Raw genomic sequence first — 8,924 nt, forward strand, 5'->3', positions numbered from 1 at the left:
TATTAAAGTTTATATAAATTGCAGTTCTGACTACACAGTCTTTTTCTTTTCATAAACATTTACCAGCATACTTTATCTGAGGGAATTGGTTGTGTTGTCTATCCCTAAACCTTCATGTATGAAAGATCTGTTAAGCGTCAAGGCTAAATGTAAGTATAAGGTAGTTTTAGAAACTTTTTTTAGAAAACTCTTCTAACACATCCTAGGCAACAGTTATTGTTCTTGTTGTTTTTTTTTTCTTCTATTACCAATATTTCTTTACCTAAGTTAAAAGTAATTAGACCGGAATTTTAGCTACACAAATAATTTTTTTGTAAAAATCTAACATACTGTATCCGATTTAGAAGTTGATACTGTTGAATGATTACACCTGATTCCGCTGTCATTAAACTTACATGTATGAAATTTCTTTTAGTTTCTTGTAGTAATTGTTGTGAGTAATAATTTTATTTCAGAAACTTAAAAAAACATCTAACAAAATTGTAAAAACAGAAGTTCTTGATTGTTTAGACTTGGTTCCTCAGTCACTAAACCTTCACGCTTGAAGGAGCTGTTAAGCATCAAGGCTATGTTTAAGTATAATGGGGTTTTAGAAACTTTTCAGAAAACTCTTCTAACAAATCACGGGTATTAGTTGATGTTCTTGGCGGTTTTGTCTTTTATTACAATATTTTGTCACCTATAAATGTTGAAAGTTATAGCACCGGAATTTTAGCTAGGCAAATGATTTCTTCATTCATAAAAATCAAACAACGTATCAGAAAAAAAGGTTTTGTCTTGTTTTCTTGTATATGTGTCTGCGTACGTGTGTTTGTGAGGACGTAAGAAGAGGGTGGATAAAAGAAAAAAAAGCACAATGAGTTGTTAAACTTCTGTTACAAACCTAAGTTAAAGTCAACGTTCTTCATGGTTTTGTCCTGCGCCGTTATTCCTTTACTTTAGACAATTTTGACCACATAGTCTTTTTTTTTTTTTTTTTTTTTTTTTTTTAATAAACATTTAGCAACATACTTAATTTGAGGGAATTGTTGATGTTTTTCATGTCTCCTCTGTCACTAATGCCTGAAAGATCGGTCAGGGGTCATGATGATAGTTAATAGAAGATAAGGGTTTAGGAGCATTTACGACGGGCGAGTGTCCTTGTGCCTGATGATGTAGTAAAAGCTTGGCCAGACAACTTTCAGTTCAAAGGAGATGCTAAACTTCTGTTAGAAACTTTTCTCAAAAACCTAAAGGTAAAAGTCAAAATTCTTTTTACGGTCTTGTCTTGTTTTCCCTGCATCACTATGCCTTCACCTGTGAAAGTTAAGGTAGCTAAATGTGAATAATAAAGTTTATTTGCTTTGTAATATTGACTACACGGTCTTTTTCTTTTTTAAAAACTTTAAGCAACATACTGTATTTGAGGGACTTGTTACGGTGTCTGTCACTAAGCCTTCATGTATGAAAGATCTGTTAAGCGTCACGGCTATGTGTAAGTACGATGTCATTTTAGAAACTTTTTCAGAAAAACTAACACATCTGAGGCAACATGTGTTGTTCTTCAGTGTTTTGTCTCCCATTACAATATAATATAGTATATTATGTTTTTGACCTGTAGGGCCCATTCACTCCATCTGACAGTAAAACATAATATACTATATTATATTGTAATGGGAGACAAAACACTGAAGAACAACACATGTTGCCTCAGATGTGTTAGTTTTTCTGAAAAAGTTTCTAAAATGACATCGTACTTACACATAGCCGTGACGCTTAACAGATCTTTCATACATGAAGGCTTAGTGACAGACACCGTAACAAGTCCCTCAAATACAGTATGTTGCTTAAAGTTTTTAAAAAAGAAAAAGACCGTGTAGTCAATATTACAAAGCAAATAAACTTTATTATTCACATTTAGCTACCTTAACTTTCACAGGTGAAGGCATAGTGATGCAGGGAAAACAAGACAAGACCGTAAAAAGAATTTTGACTTTTACCTTTAGGTTTTTGAGAAAAGTTTCTAACAGAAGTTTAGCATCTCCTTTGAACTGAAAGTTGTCTGGCCAAGCTTTTACTACATCATCAGGCACAAGGACACTCGCCCGTCGTAAATGCTCCTAAACCCTTATCTTCTATTAACTATCATCATGACCCCTGACCGATCTTTCAGGCATTAGTGACAGAGGAGACATGAAAAACATCAACAATTCCCTCAAATTAAGTATGTTGCTAAATGTTTATTAAAAAAAAAAAAAAAAAAAAAAAAAAAAAAGACTATGTGGTCAAAATTGTCTAAAGTAAAGGAATAACGGCGCAGGACAAAACCATGAAGAACGTTGACTTTAACTTAGGTTTGTAACAGAAGTTTAACAACTCATTGTGCTTTTTTTTCTTTTATCCACCCTCTTCTTACGTCCTCACAAACACACGTACGCAGACACATATACAAGAAAACAAGACAAAACCTTTTTTTCTGATACGTTGTTTGATTTTTATGAATGAAGAAATCATTTGCCTAGCTAAAATTCCGGTGCTATAACTTTCAACATTTATAGGTGACAAAATATTGTAATAAAAGACAAAACCGCCAAGAACATCAACTAATACCCGTGATTTGTTAGAAGAGTTTTCTGAAAAGTTTCTAAAACCCCATTATACTTAAACATAGCCTTGATGCTTAACAGCTCCTTCAAGCGTGAAGGTTTAGTGACTGAGGAACCAAGTCTAAACAATCAAGAACTTCTGTTTTTACAATTTTGTTAGATGTTTTTTTAAGTTTCTGAAATAAAATTATTACTCACAACAATTACTACAAGAAACTAAAAGAAATTTCATACATGTAAGTTTAATGACAGCGGAATCAGGTGTAATCATTCAACAGTATCAACTTCTAAATCGGATACAGTATGTTAGATTTTTACAAAAAAATTATTTGTGTAGCTAAAATTCCGGTCTAATTACTTTTAACTTAGGTAAAGAAATATTGGTAATAGAAGAAAAAAAAAACAACAAGAACAATAACTGTTGCCTAGGATGTGTTAGAAGAGTTTTCTAAAAAAAGTTTCTAAAACTACCTTATACTTACATTTAGCCTTGACGCTTAACAGATCTTTCATACATGAAGGTTTAGGGATAGACAACACAACCAATTCCCTCAGATAAAGTATGCTGGTAAATGTTTATGAAAAGAAAAAGACTGTGTAGTCAGAACTGCAATTTATATAAACTTTAATATTCATATTAAGCTACCCGGACTTTCGCGAGTGAAGGCATAGTGACAGGGAAAACAAGGCAAAACCATAAAGAACGTTGACTTAGACTTTAGGAAAAGTTCAACAGCTCATTGTGCATTTATTATTATTTTTAATCTAATTTAAGACACACCTACTAGAAAAAAAGACAAAATTATTAAGGATATCAGTTTTTTTTACCCTTAGATATGCTGTTTGATTTTATATATCATTTTATATATAATTTGTATAGCTAAAATTTCGGTGCACTAACTTTCATAGGTAAAGAAATATTGTAATGGAAGAAAAACATCAAAAACAACTGTTGCCCGGGATGTGTTAGAAGAGTTTTCTGAAAAGTTTCTAAAACATTATAAAAAAAAAAAAAACAACACATAGCCATGACGCTTAACAGATCTTCATACATGAAGGTTTAGCGACAGACATCGTAAACATTTCCCTCAAATACAGTATGCTGCTAAAAGTTTATGAAAAAAAGACTTTGAAGTCAAAATATGCATTGCATATAAAGTTTAATATTCACATTTAGCTACCAGAACTTTCACAGGTGAAGGCATAGTGATGCAGGGAAACAAGACAAATCCCTAAAGATTGCTGACTTTTACCTTAGATTTTTGAGAAAAGTTTCTAACAGAATTTAGCATCTTCTTTTGACCTGACAGTTGTCTGTCCAAGCTTTTACTACATCAGGCACAAGGACACTCAAACGTTGTAAATGCTTCTAAAGGCTTGTCTTCTATTAACTATTACCTCTATGACCCCTGACAGAACTTTCGGGCATTAGTGGCAGAGGAAACATGGGGGAAAAAAACAACAATTACCTCAAATAAAGTATATTGCTAAATTTTTACTTTTAAAATGTTTAATGTTCAAAAATTACAGTGCATATAAAGATTTAATATTTACATTTAGTTACCCGAACTTTCAAAAGTAAAGGCCTAGCGGCACAGGGCAAAACCATAAAGAACGTTGACTTTAACTTAGGTTTGTAACAGAAGTTTAAGAACTCAATGTGCATTTTTTTTTATTTTATTTTTTTTTATTCACCCTCTTGTTGCATCCCCACAAACACAGGTACACAGACACACCTACTAGAAAACAAGACAAAATTACGAAGGACATCATTTTTTTTTTTTCTCAGATACATTGTTTGATTTTTATGAATGAAGAAATCATTTGCATAACTAAAATTCCAGTGAAATAACATATAACTTAGGTGAAGAAATATTGTAATCAAAGACAAAACCGTCAAGAACAAAAACTAATGCCCGTGATGTGCAAGTTTTCTGAAAAGTTTCTAAAACGACATTGTACTTACACTTAGCCTTGATGATTAAACAGATCTTTCATACATTTAGGTTCAGTGACAGATGAAACAAGTCACAATTAAGAACCTCTACTTTTAAATTTTGTTAGATGTTTTTTTTTTTTTTTTTTTAAGTTTCTGAAATAAAATGATTACTCACAACAATTACTAAAAAAGAAATTATGCATGTATGTTTAATCACAGAGGAATCAAGTCTAATCATTTAACAGTATCAACTTCTAACTCAAATACGTTGTTGGATTTTTATGAAAAATAATGTGCAGCTAATTCCGGTGTAATAACTATTATGGGTGAAGAAATATTGTAATTAAAGACAAAACCTTCGAGAACAAAAACTATTTCCTAAGATGTGTTAGAAGAGTTTTCTGAAAAGTTTCTAAAACGACATTATACTTAGACACATAGCCTTGATGCTTAACAGATCTTGAAGCGTGAAGGTTTAGTGACAAAGGAACCATGTCTAAACTTCTACTTTTACATTTTGTTAGATGTTTTTTTTTTTATTTTTTTTTTTTTTAGAGTTTCTAAAATAAAAGTATTGCTCGCAACACTTACTAATAGAACCTAAAAGAAATGTCATATGTGTAAGTTTAATGCCCGATGAAACAAGTGTAAACATTCAACAGTATTAACTTCTAACTCGGATACAGTATGTTGTTAGATTTTTTACAAACAATTATTTGTGTAGCTAAAAATCCAGTCTAATTACTTTTAACTTGGGTTAAGAAATACTGTAATGGAAGACAAAACCTGGAAGAAAAAGAAGAGGAAAAACAACTTTTACCTCAGATGTTTTTCTAAGAGTTTTCTGAAAAGTTTCTAAAATGACATTATATTTACACCTAGCAATGGCAGCTAACCGAACTTTCGAGCGTGAAGGTTTAGTGTGAGGAGGAAGAAAACAAAAAAAAAAAAACTAAACCCTCAAGAACAAGCCATGAACATTTACTGATCTGTTTACTTCAGATCAGTTCTTGTTAAGATTTTTTGAAGAAAATACTTTGTGTAACTCCCATTACCGGCTATTTTGAGAGCATTGAGAGCTAACTCAACTTATATGTTAGGGTCTAGTGAAACATCAAATTAAAACTGTAAGGGGGATTCCTAATCCTGTGTGAATGTTTCTCTACCTAGATATTATTACAACCCCATGTGTGACCGGTTTGTCTCTGCGTTGTGTTGTGAATTGAAGGAGACCGGACAACAAATATTCCAAAAGAACATATATTTTTTATTATTCTAAATGAATTAAAAACCAAATGAATAGAAAAAAACTTCATGTTTCCTTATAAATGACCTGCGAGTAAAATAGATCATTTTAGCCATGGAATTCAAACATACATAAACTGCCACTTCCAAAGAAAACATGCATTAAACAATCTCTATTCTGGCTTCCTTACAGTTAAATTGCATATTTATCACAAAAATACATTTTACTCGCGATAAACCAACTATAATTAAACTTTTCTTTTTTTTTTTTCGCTAGAGCTCCATCAGAACTCACCTCTCTCCAGCCACGCTTACCGCGCGCGAACTAAAGGTGAGCAGCCGGAACCGGAAAAGCGGTAACTCTTAAAGGGGCCGTGTCCCATTTTTAGCAGTCACAAGCATATCCGAATATTTTAACACAAGTGCAAACCAATAAGATTAAAATAAATTAGCAATAAAACAATCATTTCCAGAGTGTAAAATATCAAAATATGAAAGAATTAATATAAAAAGACAGATTCTGAGTGAAATTAAATTTAAATATAAAATCTGCTACACATGCATGGACATAAACACATATGCACACTCACACACTTGGCGTAAACATTTTCTAAACAATGCTATTAAACATTAGTCCCATCTCCCTATGAAAAAAAATATCTGGCTAAACTTTTATTACATCCTAATCTGATAATGGATGTTAACTAACACCTCTATGCCATTACAACACCTGCTATGACAAACAGAACGCAGAATTGTTCGTTTCAAGAAAACTATAGTACCAGGTTTTTAACACATGGTCCTCGTATATATATAAGCATATGTAAAACCGGCTAGACTTTTACCCGATCTGTTGGATCAGTTCATCATACCATTCCTGACAAAATGATCATGGCACAAAATGCACTGATAATTCACGGATCAACTTTTGTTTCTTCCATTATTACTAATCACTACACACACGGTCACCTCAGCTCTAGTGTTAGAGAACTTTTTAAAAGACATAATAGGCACAGTCCTACCTAAAAATGTGTTTAAAACAACATGAGCACTGAAAAATAAACACCTTTCGCGACTAAGCAGAAGAGGCGGAGGCGTGACTAAGTCGTCACACGCAGATCCGGCCAATCACAGCGCCCGAGAGGAAACCCGTTTGATTCCCCTTTCACCAAACCCTGGCCGTACCAGACGCGAACTCGCTGTTCATGCGCTACACGCTCTTAACATCGGACAAACTCACGCTGCAAAAACGTTTACGCGCAGACCTCGCGCTCGTCTTCTTCACTCTTTTCTTAGACTCGCGGGCATGTTCGCAACAACGTTTTAGGCGTATCATCGAGACCAACTTTTTCCTTCTTCTTCAACGACTCGGGGCTCTCGCCCTCTGGTAACGTTTATTCTTCTTCTCTTTAAGTAACTTAAAAACTAACAACTTCAACAGTCTTCAGTCATTCAAAACTCATCAAGTTTTTTTTACCAAAGTTAATAAAATGTTTCATTGTTCACCCTTTGGTAATAAATAAATTCACCCTGTCTTAATAGTTAAACACAAGCACCTTGAAATCGAGTCCCCTCACCAAGCATATTTTTTCATATAAAAAACACCCTGAACAAATTCTTAAATAAATAAATACGTATATAAATAAATACGTATATAAATGAAATAAATCTATGAAATAAATAAATTAAATAAATGAATGAAACGATGTCTAGCGCATAAGCATCGTTACCCCCCCCCCCCCCCTTTTTTTTTTATCGAGAACTCCAGGTCATAAAAAATCCTAAAGGTCATCCAAAGGTCAACTCAAAGGTCATAAAAGGTCATAAAAAGGGGCAATAAAACTGTCAAGATTGAGTTTGACGAAAGGTTGTTAGGTACTATTTTTTAGATATACATGATAATGTCCAGGGTTGTGCAATCCACATAGTTAAAGTGTCTTCTGCATGCAAATATGCTTAAAAGTGATTTATTTAAAGTGGCTTGTGATAGAGTGATTTAACTTTAAATTAATACATTTAACCTGTGGTTGAAATAAATATATACAAATATACACAAATGTGTAAAATATGTTTATACTTATAAATATTACTCCAGCTATTTACTCTAGCAACATTATTATTATTAGTAGTGATATTGTTGTTAGTTATTAATGATTACATTTAATAACAAATTAATTCATTAGTAAAATAACCAATTAATCAACCAATTACTTATGAACTAATAAGAATTAATTAATTAATTAATTAATTAATTCTACACTAAAGAATGAATAATAATAATAATAATGGTAATAATAATAATAATAATAATAATAATAATAATGATAATAATATCGTTTCTCAATCGGCAAAGCACCACATATGGATTGTGTGCAGTGAGGATCAGACAGATGCACACGCAGCACTTACACTCTGCACAGCTGGAGGGAATGTGGATGAACAGATGATGAATCACTGCTGCAAAGAAGCAGAAGAAGCTCGACCGGAAAAACTACATATTTATAACCCAGAATATCTGCTGTACAATATGAATGGGTGGGGTTACAGTTCATTTAGTTCTCCTGTAATATACATGTAAAAAAAAAATGGTGGGAAAGGGTAAATTATATATTTTTCCTAATATACACCCCTGTGTACTAACAGTGTACTGCATGTTACTGAAGTTGATATTTTTACTCTTATTAAAGCTTCTTAAACTCTCTCTCTAAGCCCCTTTTTGTTTGCTCTGGTGATGGACAGGATGGCAGATGAGGTTAGACAGGAGTCTCCATGGACTATGATGTTTGCAGATGACATTGTGCTCTGTAGCGAGAGCAGGGAACAGGTGGAAGAAAATTTGGAGAGGTGGAGGTATGCTCTGGAAAGCAGAGGAATGAAGGTTAGCCGCAGCAAGACGGAATACATGTGTGTAAATGAGAGGGACCCAGGAGGATCGGTGAGGCTACAGGGAGCAGAGGTAAAGAAGGTGCAGGATTTTAAGTACTTAGGGTCAACGGTCCAGAGCAACGGAGAGTGTTCAAAGGAGGTGAAGAGGCGGGTACAGGCAGGTTGGAATGGGTGGAGAAAAGTTTCAGGTGTGTTGTGCGATAAAAGAGTATCAGCGAAAATGAAAGGAAAGGTGTACAGGACAGTGGTGAGACCAGCGATGCTCTACA

The sequence above is a fragment of the Clarias gariepinus genome, chromosome 5 (assembly GCF_024256425.1).
Source record: "Clarias gariepinus isolate MV-2021 ecotype Netherlands chromosome 5, CGAR_prim_01v2, whole genome shotgun sequence".
In the NCBI taxonomy this organism is placed as follows: domain Eukaryota; kingdom Metazoa; phylum Chordata; class Actinopteri; order Siluriformes; family Clariidae; genus Clarias; species Clarias gariepinus.